The following is a 20,193-nucleotide window of genomic DNA, read 5'->3' as shown; positions in this document are numbered from 1 at the left end:
TTTAGACTTAGTAGAACTAAAACCGAATATATGAGATATGACTTCGACACACTCACATAAGGAGATGTTAATTTGAAAGGCCAAGTAGTACCTAGGAAGGATACTTCCCAAATTTAGGATCAATGCTATATAGAGACGGGGATACTAGTGAAGACGTTAGCCATAGAATCGAAGTAGGCAGATAAAGTGGTGTCAATCTTCTATCGTTTTATATAACAAGTGCGCATCTGGCATTTTATATAACAAGAGGGTACCACAGAAACTAAAAAGCAAGTTTTATTGGTTGACGGTTAGACCTGCTATGTTGTAAGGTAGAATGTTGGCCTATAAAAAGACATGTTTAGCAACTAAGTGTTCTAGAATGTGTATATTGCGTTCGATTGTGGCCATACAAGAAGAGAACGAGTCCAATGATAAGCTAGGTATAGCACCAATTGAAGAAAAGCTTATCCAACATCATTTGAGATCAGTGGCAGATCCAAGAAAGGACTTACGTCTAAAAGGGGGCTGATTTTACAGTGACCACTCACAGAGGCAACATAAGCTAGTAGGGGGCTAATTTTTTTCTCTTCTTTTTCCTCCTCCCTTCTCATCTACCCTCCACCTCTTTCTCCACTAGAGTTTCATGGAGGGGGGGCTGGAGCCCCCCTCCCCCTTTAGATTCACCCCTAGTTGAGATGACGTGGACATGTCCAACGGAGATCTCTAGATACACTAGTGCATAGTGGGAGCTAAGGTGTGATAGCAATGAGAGTAGAGGTAGAAAACCGAAGTCAATATAGAAAGAGGGAGTAAAAGAAGTCCTAAAGGGATGGAGTATACCAAGCAAGTTAAGATAGGCTAGAACTGAAACTCAACAGAAGTTGCAAATCAAGATTCAGACACGTGGATAACAGAAGTTGAATTAAAGCTTGTTGGAAACAAAAATTGTATCCCATGCCTGTCATGTACAGCATAACATGAAAATTTGCAATAGAACAAAATAGTTTTCACCCACTAAGGAACCAACATATTCCTAGACCATGGACAAATATGAGCAGATGTTGTATGTTATGTGTTTAACAAACAAATATAGTTTGCAACACTAAGCTAGTGAGCTTCACATAGGAAGCCAAGTAGAAGTTCAGGAAAGAAACTCAAACTGTTAAGAAAAGGGCAAACTCATCAAGAGTACTGACCAGAGATATGGGAGGGTCATGTTTTTTAACAGAGATGGATGCCTCAAGACAAGGCTATGCCATTCTTCTTTGTCAACTTTCCCGTCATGCTTTGTATATGCTTCCTCAAATGTCTAGCAACATGCAACATCAAAAGATATGACCAACTGATCATAATTTTGATAGATATATACACTATACAGAAATACATATACTCGATATACCTTATCAATAATGCCTTCAACAATATCATCTGAAAGGTTCATTCCTGATTCAGCAAGTGTTGCAACCACCATTTTCTTGACCTGACAATCAATAAGGAACACAACAACATTTCCATTGCGAATGGCTGCATTTGATGTCAAATGGGATATACTTTTGTCCAAGCAAGTATAAGAACAATCCTCAAAAGGGTTGTGTACAAGGCCCTCAGTTTATACCCATAGATGTTCAACATCATCAGCTTAGTTCAATTCAACTTGAGAAATAAATTTCCACCAACCATAAAATCATATGCTAGATTGGAACATGACTTGAGAGGGCGAATGATTGCACCATGCACATGCTAGCGTAGCACATGCAAGAAAAATAGGTGCAATATGGAACATGCAGAGCAGGCACGGAAGAAGTGATTTCTTAAGAATATAAGCAAGTGGAAGGTACCTCCTGCTTTTCAATGAAACCTTATTGTTTGAGATCATACAGTTTGAAAGCAACTGCAAGTTGATAGAAAACAAGATCACGAGAGTGAATGATTAGTATGACACAAGCATAATTTCCAAAAGTAGAATAAACTGAATAGGTTAACTACAAACTCATTCTACATAGTTCATCATAGAAAACTTCCCAAACCTAAAGATTTTGTATTTGCATACAACATGATAAAGATGCAGGTTGCATGCCTCACACTAATATACTCTGTCTACTAGCTTCTCCCTCCATAGAGAACCTTAGCAGGTAATGAAATCAAACAAACTATTTGATAGTCACAACAAAAAGGAGTTAGTGGCAATCCATTTAGCCCATGTACCACATCAGGAATGAATGCCTATTTTGATTGTTTCAATGTTAATTCTCTTGTAAAGATGTCCAGCATAACATGCATTGCAGTCCCAACTGCCTATCATGACCAGAAGTGTTTTCATGAATATTTAGTAAGAACTAATTACTCAACATCTTATCTTGAACTATTATCACATATTAAAGGCGTAACTAGAGACTCAATCATTTATGTAGCATTATCAAGAATAAATAAATGAATGAGAAAAGTTAAGCACGAAGGCTCACAATCAATTTTGTCATCCATTGGTGCACTCGGATGGAATACAGAAAGGGCTCGAGCAAATTCCTCAAATTCAAGAATTCCATTGTGTTTCGTGTCAAACAAGTCAAACACCTAAGTCAATCAATCAAAAACAGGATACCTTAGTGTTTGTTTCAGGTCGACCCCAAAAAATATGCATATTTTTTAAATCAAATGAATTTGTAACAAAAAGACAGTTCACATTGAGCACCCCTTTTCAATGATTGCAGGTGGGTGATTACACATGCAGACACATCGAAATATGTGTTAACAGCTTAATGCATGCCCACAGAAACATGAGTGTGAGCATATGGCAGAAAATTAAAAAGCTTAGGGACTATGCTGTCCTACAACTTGCCTAGACAACTTGGCATAATGTGATTGATCTCAATGTTCATAAAACAAATATTGTACTGTTAATCCTTTTCTAGCACAACTAGAAAAATAATGTGACAAAAAACAAAAAGAACAAAATAATTGGGAAAGAACAGACTGAATAACGTGAAGTTTTCAGTAGTGAGCATTGGAATCATGACAACAAAGTTTTCACTGCAAAATGTATGTAAGGATGCAGTGGACATACCCGGTCGGCAAACATGTTATCCTTTCTGTTGGTCTTAAATAGAGCTAATTGGAATCCTTCCTGCAGATAATACACCAAAGCCCCAAGGAGTGATCAGACACCATGGCTTCATGGAAAAAATTGACATCCACTGCCACTTCACATTCAAAGAAATTAGTAGAACTTATAGACCTTGTTAATCAAGCCGTCATCAACCACAGCGCTGCTATTCTTCTTGAATAGCTCATATACAGCCTCGATTTCATTCACAATAACTGCAAAATACAGAAAATCCACTGCTAAATGAACGACAACAGATATGAAACAAGAAGCAGAACATATAGTCTGATTCCGTAGGAGCAAGCCTCAGTAAAAAGAGCATACAAACAGTCTCTCTAGCTAGGAGATCAGTCACACCCGGGTTTCGGAAACACCAAGACCCGGGTGCGAACATAATCATTAGGTGTGCTAGGACCAAGTCTTACGCATATGATGACTCATGGTACAGGAACGAATGTCACAACATTAATATATAACGGAGTTCTGCACAAAATAGTTAAATAATTATATTATATGAAGACAACGATCCAGCAACACAAAGTTGACTGGGAAACGATGCCCTAAACCTATCACAAAGTCATCACATCATCCTCCATGCGCCTCATCCTGCGGTACCTGTTCTTGACCTGTGGGGGGTGTGAGACAGCAAGGGTGAGCTCACATACGTATGTCCCTCAACAAGTTGTGGGGAATAATGTGCATGAACTCACCAAAGGTGGGAGCTCATGTGAAGTGTAAGGCTTAACAAAGAGGATGGTTAAAGCTAAGCATTGCTTTTAAAATTGGTCAAAATTTTATTAGCAGTTACTAAGTATAAGTAGATATCGATCCAAATAAGTAAGAGATCAAATTAATATCAACACCCGCAATGCAATGCATATGACAAATTAAGTTTAGTTCCATAAATTAGTCATGTGAGTGTCTGAGGTGCTCATGACCGTGAGCACGGCTGATATACCGGTTTTACACTCTGCAGAGGTTACGCATCTTTACCCACAAGTCGTGTTACCCATTTGTCACGGAGTTGATCAGACCCCATACACCTCTACCAAGGAAGCGAGGCCAAGGGCGTCCCATACCACCCTAGTGGTAGCACTATTTTCTCGGGTGTTTCTCCATGTTCCAATTAACAATATGATCTTATCATGAACAATAATTAAACAACATAATTGGAACATGATCATAATAAAACATTAGTTTCCAAAAACCAGGTAGAGCAATAGCAAATCTACCCAATAATTCATCTATTATTTCCTCACTTTACGTTCAATTCAAATTCAACTCATGTTTTGAACTCCTCGGTTTCCAAATATCGAACATATCCCTATACAAAGATATAACATCTACTATTTCCAATATTATTATTTATTATTTTCCTTGTCATTTATTTATGGGAGGAATAAATGGTTTCATTGAAATTCCCTTTCTCATTTTCTATTTTTATGTTTTCATTAAAATTGGAGGTCTGATTCATGTTTTCAATAAAATGTGTTGCCACAAAACCATTGGCAAGAGATCAACCTTTCCTTCCTTATTTATTGGTTACTTAACTAGTTTAGTACCCTTAATTAATTATGAAAAGAAAATGTCCTGCTAAATTCCAAAGGTTTCAAAAATTCTTAGAAACACTATCATGTATATTTTTATTTCTTTATTTTATTATTTTATAATATATTTTTTCTACCAATTTTAGGCCTTACAAATCCTACCCCCTTAAAAGAAATCTTGTCCTTGAGATTAGTAAGAAAAAGGATGTATCTCTTTTTGTCTCAAAACATATGCACAAACAAAAATCTCGGCATGATGCATAACTTATTAGCAAAACATAGGGACAAATAGACCTTATTATTATTCCTAGAATAGTAAAATACTAGCTACTACCTAAGGTATCATTTAGGTCTTACAATTACTACTTTCTATATATATGTCTATAATATATATATATATACTCTAATCTTGTGGTTCATTGCCTTCTTAATCAACTTCTTCACCTTCGACCAACACTTCTTCTCGGTTTTCAGGTTCACCAGGTTCAGCTTCTACTTCTGCATGGTTGACCTGACCCCGATTAACAGATAGGGGCTGACTCTTGCCTGCCGAGGCTTGACCTTGCTTCATCAGAGCCGGAGTAGTATAAGAAGCCCTGTTGGGACAGTAGTTGGCGTAGTGTCTAGATTGTCCACACTTGAAGCATGACCTATTTGTGGATGTATTAGGAGCAACAGGTCCCGCTGGGGTGCTTGCTTGAGGAGGAGCAGATTGGGTTTGTTGAGTTTGTTGCCCAGAACTGCCACGAGTATGTGTACTTGTAGTAGTATAACGGGGACGGGTACTACTTCCAGCCTGTCCCTGGTTAGCAGCCCTTCTCTTCTCTCCAAACTCAACCCTCTTGTTTTCCATAGCAATAGCTTTGTCTAGTAGTCTTTGGAAGGATGGGAATGTGTGTAATATTAGCTGGTATTGTAGTGGTCTGATCAAACCTTCCAGAAAGAGCTCCTGCTTCTTCTCATCATCCTCAACTTTCCTAGGAGCATATTGAGATAGCTGGATAAATTTGTCTCTATATTCGCTTACGGACATACCTCCTTGCTTGAAGAATAGAAACTCCTTCTTTTTAATCTTCATAAGTCTAGCAGGAATATGGTAATTCCTAAATTGAGTGGAGAATTTTGCCCAGGTAATGGTGTTGACAACAGCATGGGCAGCGCCGTATGCATCCCACCAATCCGCAGCGGGTCCGGTAAGGCGACCCAATGCATATAGCACCCTCTCTCTGTCAGAGCACTGAGCTATGTTAAGCAGTCATCAGCTTGTAGTGGGTCCATGGAGTTAGAGAATGTAGGTGGCTTGTGACTCATAAACTCCTGGTGCTTATCCCTGGGCGGAGCTGGTGGTGGTGGTGGAGGTAGTGGTGGTTGTTGCTATCGTTCCAACCATTCTTGCCTCATCTCTTGACGCATTTCCAGCCGTTCCTGACGCATTTCCTGGCGTTCTTGCCTCATCTGAGCTTGCATTTCATTCATCGTGTTTGTCATCTGTTGCATCATCTACATCTGAGCGGCAACCACTGGATCTGTCCTAGGCGGTGGAGGATTCGGAGGATTCCTTTCTGGTCGTGGTTGGTTAGCAATCTTCTTGCTGTGGTGGTTGGCAGGTAGATCGATTCCACCTCCCCTCCTGGTATTAACCATCTGGGTTAGAGACATATGGTAAGATAGTTTGCAAGGGGAACAATTAAGCAGGCAAAACATATAGGCTAGTAGCTGGTCCTAAACTAAAGGATCATGGTGAGGCTTGATCTGTTGGTTTTTTATGCCTAAATTGGGATAACTCGGCTTATAAGGTAAATATCCAAAGGTAAGATAGAATATGTCAAGATGAGATAGATATGTGATACTAGTTGTATTCTAATGGTGAGATAATATAGGTTGTCTATTTATTTTATAAACATTTTTATGCCTATATGTATATGCAGATGAAATTGTGGACATTTTTATGCCTATATGTATATGCAGATGCAAAAAGGTAAGAGTAATCACAGTAAAGAAGCAGTAGATGAGAAAATATTAAGAAAAGTTTAGAAAGAATCATAGTAGCAAAGGTAAGTAGGTAAGTGTTATCCAGTTCTATCTAGGTTTTGTCCACTTCTGTCACACCCGAGTTTCGGGAACACCAAGAACTAGGCGCGAAAATAATCACTAGGTGTGCTAGGACCAAGTCTTACACATATGATGACTCATGGTACAAAATAGTTAAATAATTACATCATATGAAGACAACGATCTAGCAACACAAAGTTGACTAGGAGACGATGGCCTACACCTCTCACGAACTCATCACAACATCCTCCATGTGCCTCATCCTGCGGTATCTGTTCTTGACCTATGGGGGTGAGACAGCAAGGGTGAGCTCACATACGTTCATCGTTGAACAAGTTGTGGGGAATAATGTGCATGAACTCACCAAAGGTGGAAGCTCATGTGAAGTGTAAGGCTTACCAAAGATGATGGTTAAAGCTGAACATTAACGATCCAGCAACACATAGTTGACTGGGAGACAACGGCCTAGACCTCTTATGAACTCATCACACCATCCTCCATGCGCCTCATCCTGCGGTACCTGTTCTTGACCTGTGGGGGTGAGACAGTAAGGGTGAGCTCACAAACGCTCATCGCTCAACAAGTTGTGGGGAATAATGTGCATGAACTCACCAAATGTGGGAGCTCATGTGTGTTAGGAAATAGAATATGTCGCAGCTCCTTACCATATGATGCGGCATATCATAGCCATAATCAGCAGATTAGTTACTATAGTTAGCAGATGCAAATCAAGGATTAGTTGCCATAATCAGCAGATGTAAATCAAGGATTAGTTGCTATAGTTAGCAGATGTAAATCAAGGAAATTATCCTTGCCTTGTAAAACAAGGCAAGTCGGCCCTATATAATAGAAGGCGCCCCCCTCCAATTGAGGTGTGGCCAATTGCCCCAAATTCTAATCTTCTACACATGGTACCAAGAGCTCAGGTCCCGATCCCGATCTAATCTCGCGATCTCTCCCCTCAGCTCCCTCCCCTCCCCATGGCAACCAAATCAGCCCCTGCCCCCGTGATTTGCCCCTTCGCCACCATCAACATCAAGCTCCACGTCCCCATGACCCTTGAGTTGAAGCCCTCTAACTTCACCAAGTGGTCGACGGCGTTCCAGGCCACCTGTGGGAAATTTGTGCTGCTACATCATCTCGCCACCGCCACCACCTCAAACTCCGACGAGACCTGGCTGTAGGCTGACTTCTGCGTCCTTGGATGGATGTACAGCACCGTCTCCGACGCCATCCTCAACCTCGGCCATCGGCGAGGTGATCCAGGCGAATAAAGCTCCTCGTGCCATCTTCTTGAATCACGAGTTCCACTCGATGACTCAAGGGGATCTGTCCATTGACGCCTACTGCGTTCGCATGAAGGAGAAGGCTGACGAACTGCGCGATGTTGGGCAGCCCGTCTCTGAAGCCAACCTCATCCTCAACCTGCTGCGAGGGCTCAACGAGGTCTACTCCAACGTCACCGACAACATTGTCAGGACGCAGCCCCTCACCCTCGATGCTGCCCGGCACCAGCTCCTCCTCAAAGAACTGTGCCTGAAAAACAAGGAAAAAGTGCGCGCCACCACCGCTCTCCTGGCTGCTGCCTCCTCTCTTGGCGGTCAAAAACAGCGGCAGCTGCAGGGCGGCCAACGTCCTAACACCAAGAAGAGTGGCCACCAGCCCTTCCCCAACTCCTCTGGCGGCACCTCCAGCAGCACCAGCACCTACAAATGCATTCCCTGGGGCTTCAATCCCTGGACCGACGAACGTGTGGCCCTTGGAGAGCGCGTCAGCCCTCCTGGTCAGCACCATCAGGGGAGTGTTGGTGCCCCTGGAGGTCCTGGTGCCCAGGCTGGACGCAACCCGGGTATACTAGGGCCTTCCCCGCAGGTCAATACCGCCTTCGCTCCGCTCCAGGCCTCCTCTTATGGCTCCAACACCTCCACCAGCACCTGGAATGCAGCCGGCCTCATCGCTGCTCTGCAGAACATGGAATTGCAGGGCGACTAGATTGTTGACTCCAGCACCTCCACGCACATGACATCCTCGGCTGGTATGCTTACCCAACACCTTCCCCCCTCCATCTCCTCAATAACAGTAGGTAATGGCACCAGTATTCCTGTTACGTCTAGAGGTCACTCCGTCCTTCCTACACCTACCACAAATTTCGCTCTTAATAATATTCTTGTCACACCATCCATAGTCCGCAACCTGCTATCCGTCCGTCAATTCACTCGCGACAATAGTTGTTCCTTTGAATTTGACGCACATGGTTTTTCTGTCAAGGATCTCAGGATAGGACGCGTGATTCTTCGTTGTAACTGCGACGGGGACCTATACACCCTGCCTGCCTCCACAGCTGTCGCTCCACCTCATGCTCTCCTGGCTGCATCCTCCTCTTTGTGGCATCAACGTCTCGGTCACCCTGCACCCGCCACTCTAGAACGCCTTAATAAACTGCATGTTGTTTCCTGTAATAAAGTGGACCGCTCCCTATGTCACTCGTGTCAGATAGGCAAGCATACACGTCTACCTTTCAGCGCTTCGTAGTCCATAACTCATGCTCCTTTCGAACTGGTTCACTGTGATGTTTGGACTTCACCCATCAATAGTCTATCTAGTTTTTCATATTACTTGGTATGTTTGGATGATTATAGCCACTACTGTTGGGTTTTCCGCTTAAAAAACCAGAGGTCCACCAACACTTAGTTGAGCTTGCTGCGCTCGCCAAAACACAATTCAGCTCTCCCATAAATTGTTTTCAGGCTGACAACGGGGCTGAATTCATCAACACTGCCACCACCAAATTCTTCGCTGCTCAAGGCACTCACCTCCGCTCCTCCTGTCCCTACACATCACCCCAAAATGGCAAAGTCGAACGCATCATCTGTACACTCAACAATTCCATTCGCACCATGCTTCTCCATGCCTCCCTACCCCCCCCCCCCCCCCCCGCATATTGGGCCGAGGGACTCCTGACGGCCTGCTACCTCTATAATAGACGCCCATCCTCCTCCATTTAGCATGACATTCCATACACATCTGCATAATCAGTCGCCAACCTATAACCATCTGCGTGTTTTTTGGGTGCCTCTGTTACCCCAACATGCAAGCAACCTCCAAACATAAGCTCGCCCCTCACTCCACGGCATGCATCTTCCTCGGATATCCCCCCTCGCACAAAGGTTATCACTGCCTCGACCTATCAACACGTCGCATCATCATCTCGCGCCATGTCATATTCGACGAGACCGCTTTCCCCTTTGCAGCCACCTCAGATGCCTCCTCCCATGCCTCCCATGACTTTCTCCTCGACGAGGATATGGTTTCGGTGCCTTGCTCTACTATTGTTGCAGGTGGGACTTCCTCCTCGCCACCCATGGTCACTCCATCCCACTCGGTGATGACCAGCCACCCCCCGACGTTGTGACATCACATGGATCGCCTCCTTCGACGCTAGGCGGGCATGGTCACCTGCCCTGCCTGGACCCAGTGTGGTCCATTTACCACGAGTCTACGTCTGCCGCCCTCCTGACGCCCCAACACCACTAACGGTGCCCTCACCGGCACCGGCGGCATCGCCTGCTCCGCCACCACCACTGCCGCCACGCACCACCCGCACCATGACGGGTGCCATCCCTTGCGTTTGCTATGAAGGGCTGGCGGCCACTACATCATCCTCACCATCGCCGATTCCGATGAACTATCGCAGCGCGCTGATCGACGCTAACTGGCGTATCGCGATGATGGATGAGTATCAGGCCCTCGTCGAAAACAACACCTGGCAACTCGTCCCCCCCACCCGCGCTAACATCGTGACGGGGAAATGGATCTTTCGGCACAAGTTCCATGCCGATGGGTCCCTCGCTCGCCACAAGGCTGGTTTGGGTTGTCCGAGGCTTCTCCCAGCGTGAGGGCGTTGACTACGACAAGACCTTCAGTCCGGTCGTCAAACCGGCCACCATACGGTCTGTACTCAGCATCGCCGTGTCCCACACCTGGCCGATTGACCAACTGGACGTGAAGAACGCCTTTCTTCACGGCCACCTCGAGGAGACCATCTATTGTCAGCAGCCGCCAGGATTCGTCGACCCTGGTGCCCCAGACCACGTCTGTCGTATGCAGAAGTCCTTGTATGGACTGAAGAAAGCTCCGCGGGCCTAGTACCAGCGCTTCGCCACCTTCATTCGGTAGCTCAGCTTTGTCGCTTCCACCTCTGACACGTCCCTTTTCATTTTCCGAGAGGGGACGAGCCTCGCCTACCTACTGTTGTACGTCGACGACATCGTTCTCACCGCCTCGTCCTCAGCCCTCCTTCAACGCATTATGGCTCGGCTAAGCTCCGAGTTCGCCATGACGGATCTTGGTGCCCTCCACCACTTCCTCGGCATCGTTGTCACATGCTCCTCAGATGGCCTCTTCCTCTCCCAGCAACAGTACGTTGTCAAGCTTCTTCAACACGCGGGGATGGCTGAGTGTCATCCGACACTGACACCAGTTGACACTCACGCCAAGCTATCCGCGACCGACGGGGTTCTTCTGTGAGAGAAGGACACATTTGAGTACAGGAGCCTGGCGGGGGCTCTTCAGTACCTGACGCTGACTCGTCCTGATATGGCCTATGTTGTTCAGCAGGTGTGCCTCTTCATGCTCGACCCACGCGAGCCTCACCATGCGCTTATCAAGCGCATCCTACGCTTCGTCCAGGGGACTCTCTCCTCAGGTATTCATATTGGCACCGGATCTGTTGACACGATGACTGCCTACTCTAACGCTGACTGGGCAGGTTGTCTAGACTCTCGATGATCCACCTTCGGCTTCTGCATCTATCTCGGTGACAATCTGGTTTCCTGGTCCTCCAAGCGCCAGACCATGGTGTCCCGCTCTAGTGCCGAGGCAGAATATCAGGTCGTGGCTCATGTTGTGGCTGAGTGCTGCTGGCTTCGACAGTTACTCCAGGAGCTCCACATCCAACTACCCTCCGCGACTGTTGTCTTCTACGACAACGTCATTGTAGTCTACATGACGGCCAACCCCGTCCACCACAAGCGAACGAAGCACATCGAGATCGACATTCACTTCGTCCGCGAAAAGGTGGCCCTTGGTGAGATTCGGGTTCTCCATGTGCCCTCCTCTCTCCAATTCGCCAACATCATGACTAAAGGGCTTCCGACAGCACTCTTTTGAGAATTTCGATCTAGCCTTTGCGTCCGGGAGCCTCCCGCTTCGACTGTGGGCGGGTGTTAGGAAATAGAATATGTCGCAGCTCCTTACCATATGCTGCGGCATATCATAGCCATAATCAACAGATTAGTTACTATAGTTAGCACATGCAAATCAGGGATTAGTTGCCATAATCAGTAGATGTAAATCAGGGATTAGTTGCTATAGTTAGCAGATGTAAATCAAGGAAATTATCCTTGCCTTGTAAAACAAGGCTAGCCGGCCCTATATAATAGAAGGCGCCCCTCCAATTGAGGTGTGGCCAATTGCCCCAAATTCTAATCTTCCATAATGTGAAGTGTAAGGCTTACCAAAGCGGATGGTTAAAGCTGAGCATTGCTTTTATAATTGGTCAAAATTTTATTAGCAGTTACTAAGTATAAGTAGATATCGATCCAAATAAGTAAGAGATCAAATTAATATCAACACCCACAATGCAATGCATATGATAAATTAAGTTTAGTTCCATAAATTAATCATGAAAGTGTCCGAGCTGCTCATGACCGTGAGCACCACTGATATACCAGTTTTACACTCTACAGAGGTTGCACATCTTTACCCACATATCATGTTACCCATTTGCCACGGAGTTGATCAGACCCCATACACCATTACCAAGGAAGCGAGACAGGGTACCACTACGAGGCTTCTACAAAGTTCCACTAGCTTCAGAAAACCCGCTACAGTTTCTAGGAAGCCCCAATGTAGGGATCCCCCGTCTAACCACCATCGCAGCAAAATCAGCCCGAGAACCTCCCTACACCAGCCACTCCCCTACTGCGCTTGCCCCTTAGAGTAAGGTAGTCCTCCACTAGCTTTCCTAATTAGTCGGCCAAGGGCATCCCATACCACCCTTGTGGTAGGACTGTATTCCCGGGTGGTTCTCCATGTTCCAATTAACAATATGATCTTATCATGAACAATAATTAAACAACATAATTAGAACATGATCATAATAAAACATTAGTTTCCCAAAATTAGGTAGAGCAATAGCAAATCTACCCAATAATTCATCTGTCTGCAAGGTGAGGGATAAACAATGCTAGGGAAACCTATTAGGTCCCATCAAATTAACCTAAGCATGTCACAGTAATTAACATCGAACATTATTAGCTAAAAAGAAGTGATCAAGGGCACAACTTGCCTGGGACTCGAGATTCCAGGTACCAGGATGATCTTCATATTCTTGTGACCTCACTGCTATTCATAGCAATACAAACAAACATGGTATATAGCTCTAAAATGATTTCTGCATTTAATTTAACTGATTTCTTAATTGTCTGGACTGCGGCCACGAATACAAAAGAACCTAGGGGAAAATTTGCAAATTCCAGGGCTCGGATGTAACTGTTTTCCAACAGGTATGGATGGCGAGTTGATTTGATACAAATATGGGGTCTCTTTTGTAAAACGGCTTCAGCGAAGGGGTGTCGATAGCTTTCGTTCATTAGATTCAAAATCAAGGGCTTTGATTAGATCGTCCCACACATGAGTTGGTATTCGGTCAGGATCCTCTGATCGATGATCCATGGCTGACATTAACCCACGCGGGGAGTATGCTCACAGACCCATTGGATCAACATCACATGATCTCAATCCACCGAGCGAAGGGGTACGCTGAAACCCTAACCCTGCGCGTTCATCAGTAGATCTACGACCACTGACCAAGCGGCATCCTAATCTAATCCAGACCGATCAGCCCGAGATCAACGGCCCACGTCAACCATCGCCAGATCCGATCGGAGCCACAATTCCAAGATCCAACGGTTCACTGTTGTTTCCCCTCCATCATCAGACTCTAGGCCAAGACGGCGGTGGCCGACCCGCCATAGGGGCGCCATGGATGAGATCCCTGACCACACCCAGGGGAGCTAACTCCGACCAAAACACTGTTATGAGGAGCGGGGAACACGACGAAACCTTGGAAGGGACTCATACCTCGCTGGTGGATGGTGGTGGCTAGAGCTTTTCCCCTAGCGGTCTCGTCTCTCTCTCTCTCCGTCTTTGACCGCACGCAAAGGTGGCACAAGTGATATGATGGTTGAGGAGGGGGGCAGTCGGGCCCTGTATTTATGCTTGTGGATGGCCGAGGGGTGGCTCCGGGTTCTATACGCGGGTTTGTTAGGCTTACCAACAAGTTCCTAGATCCATGGAGAGTTGTTGCATAACCTGCACGCGGGATCTTCATTCGTACACGAGGATGGTGACGATCCTGACCATTGGGCCCCACCTAGCAGCGGTTCCCGTGCGGACATGTGAGGGGAAAGAAGCTGGGGAATGGGCCCCACACGTCATTCACATAAGGAAAAGAATAACGAGTAGGCAGGGTGGGCCGGCTGGCGCGTGAGAAGCATATGGGCCGACGGAGAGGTTGTGAGTGGGTCGGCCAGGAGGAAAACGGCCTAGCCGAGTTTTCTCTCTTTTTCTTTTCTATATTCTTTTCTCATTCTAATTCCTCACTTTACATTTAATTCAAATTCAACTCATGTTTTGAACTCCCCAGTTTCCAAATATCGAACATATCCCTATACAAAGATATAACATCTACTATTTCCAATATTATTATTTATTATTTTCCTTGTCATTTATTTATGGGAGGAATAAATGGTTTCATTGAAATTCCCTTTCTCATTTTCTATTTTTATGTTTTCATTAAAATTGGAGGTCTGATTTATGTTTTCAATAAAATGTGTTGCCACAAAACCATTGGCAAGAGATCAACCTTTCCTTACCTAATTATTGGTTACTTAACTAGTTTAGTACCCTTAATTGATTATGAAAAGAAAATGTCCTGCTAAATTTCAAAGGTTTCAAAAATTCTTAAAAACACTATCATGTAACTTTTATTTCTTTAATTTTTTTATTTTGTGATATATTTTTTCTACCAATTTTAGGCCTTACACGTTCGGGGTCCTCGAGGCCCCTTGGCCGATTGGGTATGTCAAGATCACAGCACTTGAGCAGGGCAGAGGCGAGTCGTCGAACAAATTCCACCATTGCGCACTCTACGAATAGCTATCCAAATCAACACGCCTCCAAGCTGCAAAAGACCAAGAAGTGGATCAGGACCGACGACCACAGCGCACGAGCAAATTGCACGACCCGGCCGGTCGGCCGGATGACACCACCCACAAAGTTGCCCAAAGACCACAACGCACGAGCAATTTGCACGACCCGAATGACACCACCCACAAAGTTGCCCCTTCCGATTGGAGCAAAATCCCATAAATATAGGAAACCATCCACTTCCCTGGCTCCCCGCCAAGGACCACCGGATCACAGCTCAGCTGGAGGCCCAAACGTCGTCGTAAGCATGAACCACCGTTATCTCCACGGCTCCCGGCTTCTATGCGCGAGCGGCGCATCCATGGGTTCCCGCCGCATCGGAGTTCCCGGGTAGGGGCGGGCCGCGATGGAATTCGTGCACAAGAAGAGATCGGAAGCGTAGCAGGCCTCACCTCATCGGGATCCTCCTCGTGGATGGAGTCGAGTTGTTTGTGGTGGGGAGAGACAGAGGGCCGGACGGCGGTGAGAGGTTGCGTGACGCGGAGGAGCGAATCATCGGAGGAGGGGTGCCACGTCAGCGGTTCTAGAAATGGAAGACAAAACCACACCTTTGCAGCCCTTAATTTTATATCTGTAGGCTTAAACAAAAGAAATTAAAGACAACCACTTCACTAAATGATGGATGTGATGGGTTCTAAATGTGTGGTTTTGTATCTAGGATACAGAGAATTTTTCCCTATAAATATAGGGATGTTGTTGCTAGGTGACAATGAGAGCTAGTTTGAGAGAAGGGGGCAAACTCAGGAAGGTCTTGTTTGGAATTCTCGTTTTCATTTCAATCTATATATATTGAGCTGGATTAGACTGTAACTTAAACTAATTTATATTATAATCCACCTCAATAAATACGAATTGAAGTGGATACGAGAGTATCTAAACAAAGCCGAAGGAAAAATCCAAATAAATAACTAAATTACTACTCAGAGAAATGATAGGGATCCTGGAGGGGATTTGGGATCCAAACTAGCCGTGAAGGGCATTTGGTTTTCTGAACTAAAGTTTAGTCCATATCATATTAGATGTTCGAAGGATAATTACGAGTATTAAATATAGTCTAATTATAAAATTAATTACACACAGCGAGACAAATTTATTAAACATATATTTATTAAAAAGGCTATATTTAATACTTACAATTAATATTCAAACATATGATGTGATAGACTAAACTTTGAGTCAGGGAAACCAAACATCCTCTTAGAGCAGATCCAATAGTTATGTAAATTTTAGCTCTCCAAATCACAACTTTAAAGAGTTACTAAATGACATTGGAAGTCAAAATTGTGTTATCTCCAATAGCTCTCTAAGTATAGGTTGTAGTTTTGTTTTTAATCTATGCAAGTAAAAAAATCACCTCCATTACCTATATAATACAACCAGTTTTTTTTGTTTATGGAGCTGGTAAATGGTTACCAAATATAGAGAGGAAATGGGGTTAGATGAGATATAGCTAAACTTAAGAAGTTCATTTAAAGAGTTGTTAGAGAGAAGTTTTTAGATTAACTATCTAAATTATTGATTTAAGGAGTCTTTTAGAAAACTATTGAAGTGGCTCTAATAAGGTGTAGGTTGTAATTTTGTATCCAACTAATGAAAATACATATGGGGCAATTGTGTTAGTGCCCCTGTTTTAAGGTGTGTTAGGGAGGAGACCGAACACAGCCTCGATCGTAGAGCGAAGACCATGTTGAGCGGAGTCTAAACTCACCCTGGATCTAAAAGTCGCCTAGAGGGGGTGAATAGGGGAAACCTAAAAGTTATAAACTTTAACACACACTATGACTAGAGTTAGTGTTAGAAATAATTTGGAGTGTGGAAGATAGTTCTCCTAACTATGAGTTGCTCAATCAATGCGGATAACTTTGGGAGCAAACTCAAATCAATATGAGCAAGGGAACTTTTAGAGAGAGGAAGGGAGGGGAAACAAATCGAGTGTAGATCAACACAAATGACCATGACGATTTGTTTACTGAGGTTCGGTTCCAAAAAACCTAGTCCCCGTTGAGGAGGCCATAAAGACCGGGTCTATTCCAACCCTTTCCCTCTCTCAATCGGTCACACAGACCGGTCGAGTGCTTCTCCTTAATCACTTGGGCCACTAAGACCATGCAAGGATCACCACACACTTATGTGTCTCTTGCTAGCTTTACAAAGCACTAAGACGAATTAGAATGAGAAGGAGAAAGCAATCCAAGCAACAAGAGCAACAAAAGAAACACTAAACACCCTCTCTCAAGTCACTAAGCAAATGAGTTGATTTTGAGGCTTGGAGAGGATTTGATATTTTGGATGTGTCTTGGAGTGTATGCTTTTGCTCTTGTATTGAATGTTGAATTCAAAACACTTGGATGGCTTGAATGGTGGTGGTTGGGGTATTTATAGCCCCAACCACTATTCTAGCGGTTGTTGTCGATGGCACACTGAATAGTCTGGTGGTGCACCAGACATGGCACTGTTCACTGTCCGATGCATGCCACATCAGCACACCGTTGGGGTTTGGAGCGGTTGATCGTTGAAGTCCTTTGTCCTCTTGGGGCACTGGACAGTCCGGTGCGTTCTAACTTTGCTGCTTTGACTTCTGACTTGCACACTGTTCACTATTCATTTGACATCACAGTCGACCATTGGGCGTAGTTGACCGTTGCTCTGTTGGCTCACCAGACATGTCCGGTGCACACCGGAGAGTCCGGTGAATTATAGTGGAGCGACTCTAGAAAAACCTAAGAGCGGCCAGTTCGTAGGTGCCTTGGCCTGGGCACTGGACAGTGTCTGGTGCGCCACTAGCAGCACCTCTACTTGTCTTTGCTCCAAACTTTGTAGAGTCCCCAACTTATTTTATTTGTTGGTTTATGTTGAACTTTATGCACCTGAGATAAATGACAACTCGGGAAACTAGTTAGTCCATGTGGTTTGTGATGGACATCAAACACCAAAATTGATTATAGGAAATGTATAAGCCCATTTCCCTTTCAATCTCCCCCTTTTTGGTGATTGATGCCAACACAAACCAAATTAAATATCTTGAGTATAAATGTAACTAGTTTGCAATTTTGATAGTTGTGCATAAGTTACTTTTGAATTTAAACCAACCGAAAAAATTTCTAAGTATATATGATTGCTTTCTTCTATTTTAACATTTTGGACCACATTTGCACCACTTGGGTTGTTTTTGCAAATCTTTTGGAAAAGTCTTTTCAAATTCTTTTGCAAATAGCCAATTGTATAAGAATATGATTTTAAAAGGCATTTTCAAGATTTTGAAAATTCTCCCCCTGTTTCAGATGCTTTTCCTTTGGCTAAATAAAGGCTCCTCCTGAAGAAGTTCTCCCCTTACCTGTCAAGGGGGTTTTTGTAATTGAAATAGTTTGTTCCCTTTTGAGAAAATAGTTTTTGAATATTTTGAAAATGGAGTAGTGGTGCGGTCCTTTTGCTTTGGGCTTTAGTTCTCCCCCTTTGGCATTAATCGCCAAAAACAAAGAACTTGAGAGGCCTATTAATTTTCCCCCATTGAATATGAATGAAAGTATATGAGGAGGGCAAAGGATAAATGATACCGACAGAGTTGAGTGGAAGCCTTGCATTTACCGAATCCTCCATTTCACTTTCAATTTAAGACTATGCATAGAGATACTCATGGAAGCATATTAGTCTTAGCTTTGGCACAAGAAGAATAAGAAATATGCATTTGTACCAAATAAAGGAGACACAATCAAAGGTATATAAATGAGCTATGTGCAATGTTTCAATCAAAGTTCCGAGAATCTAGGATATTTAGCTCATTCCTAAGCTTGCTAAAAGTCTTTTTATCTAGGGGCTTGGTAAAGATATCGACTAATTGGTTTGTGAGTGTTAACATAAGCAATTTTGATATCCCCTTTTTTGGTGATCTCTCAAAAATTGATACCAGATGACTATGTGCTTAGTGCGGCTGTGTTCAACGGGATTATCTGCCATGCAGATTGCACTCTCATTATCACATAGGAGAGGGATTTTGCTCAATTTGTAGCCATAGTCCCTAAGTGTTTGCCTCATCTATAGTAATTGTGCACAACGGTGTCCCGCAGCAATATACGTGGCTTCGGTGGTGGATAGAGCTACTGAATTTTGTTTCTTTGAAGCCCAAGACACCAGGGATCTTCCCAGAAACTGACAAGTCCCTGATGTGCTCTTCATGTCAATTTTACATCCGGCATAATCGGTATCAGAATACGCAATTAGATCTGTTGGGGACTTGTTCTCAAATGCTATGAATTAAGAACAAGGCAACACAAAATGTTAATGATTAAAGGCCTTCGTCCTTCAAAGCATTATCTCCTTTAGGATATAATGATCTTCAGACGAAGGTCATGAAGGACGTACCTTCATCATCTCGGCATATAATAATGAAAGTAGAAGCATATGAAAGATGGAAAGTAACATGAGTAATCATATGACATCATCAGAACATTTTTATTATATTATCCTAAATAAACATGAACATTATCAAATTACATTTATACCTTCGGCTTGACAGAAGGCAAAAATCCAAGCGTGACGTGCGAGTGAATACAAGTCAGCGTGAACAGTACGATATCACTGTTCATCTATTTATAGGCACAGGACGCAGCCTGTGTAGAATTACATTCATGCCCTTGACATTTACTATTGACTTAGGGATAATCTATCGAGGACTAGACAGCCTTTTCCCCTTTAAGTCGGTTTCATTTTCCACCACTAAGCCGAAGCTTTTTCACGGGTAGCTTCGGCACTGGTTCATCCTTCTCCCGAACCGCGCTCTTCATATCATGTACAACTTTATCCCATGTCCGAAGGTTCCTGTACATATATTATACTTGGGAAACATGTTAGTCGTGTTTTCGAGGACCTTCGAAAGACAAAGGAACCCAACAGTAGCCCCTCGCAGTGTTAATTTGTTATAACAACAGATTTAGACTGCGACGTGAACGAAGGCCTTAAGCCGAAGGTCCGAAAAAACACCTTCCCTTCGCTAGAATAGCGATAGTCAATGACAGACGGGGCCCGCCAAGTTGCAAAGCACTAGGCGTATAAATATGAACCCACAGCGACATCATTTGATACGCTATTTCTGCTATTTGCGTTATTTTCTCAAATTTCTAGCTATTGCTCAATAGCTCTTGTCTGTTTTTTAGCTTTTAGAGCTTCGGTTTAAAGGCGTGCTTGCTCCAAATTTGAGGAGAAGAAGATGACTAAAGAGAAGAAAATAACCGAGGAGAAGAAGTT

The 20,193-nt window shown here is 43.9% G+C and overlaps 1 pseudogene; it reads right to left on the bottom strand.

Moving 5' to 3' along the window:
• LOC103650670 (calcineurin B-like protein 6) overlaps positions 1-15,432 on the bottom strand; it is a 44,763-nt pseudogene extending 29,331 nt beyond the window's left edge.
• Between the last annotated feature and the right edge of the window lie 4,761 nt (positions 15,433-20,193).

The sequence above is a fragment of the Zea mays genome, chromosome 3 (genome assembly GCF_902167145.1).
Source record: "Zea mays cultivar B73 chromosome 3, Zm-B73-REFERENCE-NAM-5.0, whole genome shotgun sequence".
NCBI classification, from domain to species: Eukaryota; Viridiplantae; Streptophyta; class Magnoliopsida; order Poales; family Poaceae; genus Zea; species Zea mays.
The sequence above is the reverse complement of the archived record's forward strand: the minus strand, read 5'-3'. Positions and strand labels throughout refer to the sequence as shown.